Here is a 2,445-nt window from a genome sequence, read left to right on the forward strand (position 1 = left end):
GTCACTATTTGGAAAAAGTTAAACATGTATTAGAAAAATGTTTCTTGTGTTCACAAAAAATGTACAATGTTAGAAAAAAAAGACGTCAAAACATGTGTTTAAGAAACCTATGAAAACTGAAGGAAAAATAAAAGAAACAATAAAAAAAGAAAACAAAGAAAAATAAAATTGATGTGAAATGTAAAGAAAACATACAGAAAAGGAAGGAAAAGCAATAGCAATGGAAACCATGAATATGTATAAGAAAAACACAATAAATAACAAAAGACAAAAATAAAACCGGACCAGCTCGTACAACAAAGAAGAAGAAAAACAGTGTACACTCTACATCGAGGACGAGCAAGCAAATGAAGAGAGCAACTAATTTATTTTTTTGAGCAACAAGAGATCAACTAATTAGGGGGTACACCTTGTGAGAGCCTCACAAAGGTCAGTTTGGTGGGTTGAGAGTGTCTCAGGTGGTCTGTTCAGCCTTCACCATCTCTCGCACGCTGGATGCTCTCTTGGGATATTTTTTCTGTACCTGCTTTTTGGTTTTAGATGTTTTGTTTTTGTTTTTTGACTTACTGGTTTTTGCCAGGTTTTCACTCGGTTTTGATTTCTTTTGCGTGTTTTTTTTGCTTCTGCTGCCGACATAGATTTGCCTCTACGAGAAGCACAATTATGCCTCTTGTAAAGGAGAAAATGTTTTTTTCTTTTACGAGAAGCACATATTTGCTTATCATGGAGGCACATATTTGCATCCACGAGAAGCATAACTCTACCTCTTAGAAAAGGGATAAAACACGTTTTTTTAGCTTCAAGGAGAAGCAAAGAAAAAACGCATTTGTTTTGCTTTCGCGAGAAACACCGGTTCGTTTCCGCGAGAACTACAACTGCATCTCGGAATGAGGGGGAACACATTATTTTTGCTTCCACGAGAAATTTTCTTCTCGTGGAGGCACATATTTACTTATGTGAGAAGCACAATTGTGCCTCTCAGAAAGGGAAAAAGAGGGGGAAAAACATGCTTCCGGTTCCAGCTTTTTTCTTCCATTTTTTTCGGTTTTTTCATGAAAAAAGTTCATCGAAAATTGTTAACACAGGATCTAGTTTTGAAGGTCTTGATACGAGAAAAGCAATGGTGAAAATAGTTTAAAATTTGGATGCACAGTTCAAGAGATAAAGCATTTTAAATAAACAAAATCTACGAAATAATGGGAAAAGTCTCAGACTTTGACAAGTGATGCACATAAAGTGCACCACTTGCAGGTGTCTGAGAAGATAAGAGTGACCTTGCGAAGAGATACCCCTTAACTAGTGATTTTGATGAATTAACATGGCGATGTAGCAAAGAAAACACGGTAATGGGCCGGCCGTACAAGCGGACTCGAGAGGCAAGGCTCAATAAGAATTGCAATAAGCGATATATAGCTCTTGTTCACGTTTGCTTCACCAAGGTTATACGTCGCACGTACTGATTTATGTCTCTTGTCTGTCGCCACCTTACCTGCTTGTGGGCCAGCCCGTTAAGGGAACGTATTTGAGGAGCGGTTTTGTATTCAGTTTTTCTCTTTTTTTTGTCTCTTTCCTTTGTGTTTCATTGGATTTTTCTTTTTTTTCAACACATGTTTGTAGTTTTCATACACATTGTACATTTTTTGTATACACCACAATTTTTTCTATACACATTAACATTTTTTATTCAGATACATGTTTTAATGTCTATATTTTTCATATACATTCTATATTTTTTGTCTAGATATAAACATTTTTATGTACATTTAATATTTTTAAATACATGACTAGTACGTTTTTCAACTATTTGCTCCGTTCTAAAAAACGTGTCGTACTTTTAGTTCAGATTTGAACTAAAACCATGAAAAATATTTTGGAATGGAGGGTCATTTCTTATATGCATTTAAGATTTTTAAATACTTGAATAATATGTTTTTCAGATATTTCCTCCATTCCAAAATAGTTGTCATAGTTTTAGTTCAGATTTGAACTAAAGCCAGGACAAATATTTTCGAATGGAGGGTTTTGAACAATTTTTGAATACATGTTAAACTTTTTTGAAATACATGTTGAATCATTTTTTTGTATGATAAGAAACAAGCTTTTTTGAATTACACAAACACTTTTTTTACGTTGGATAAATATATTTTAAATGTCACAAACATTTTTTAAAACATGTGAACATTTTTCTTAATGTAACATACCAATTTCTGAATGGCACTAAACATTTTTCCTGAATTACACTAATGCTTCTTACATTATACGACATTTTACAAAGTGGCATGTACATTTTTTGAAACGCGTGAGTATTTTTTTTAAATGTCACATTGTCTTTTTTATGGTATACGTTTTTTTCTAAAAGTTGTGCGAACATTATTTTACACTGCATTTACATTTTTAAAATGTGCGATGAGCACTTTTAAAAAATAAAAAATTAGTTATCATAAT

This window comes from Triticum dicoccoides, chromosome 1B, assembly GCF_002162155.2.
Source record: "Triticum dicoccoides isolate Atlit2015 ecotype Zavitan chromosome 1B, WEW_v2.0, whole genome shotgun sequence".
NCBI classification, from domain to species: Eukaryota; Viridiplantae; Streptophyta; class Magnoliopsida; order Poales; family Poaceae; genus Triticum; species Triticum dicoccoides.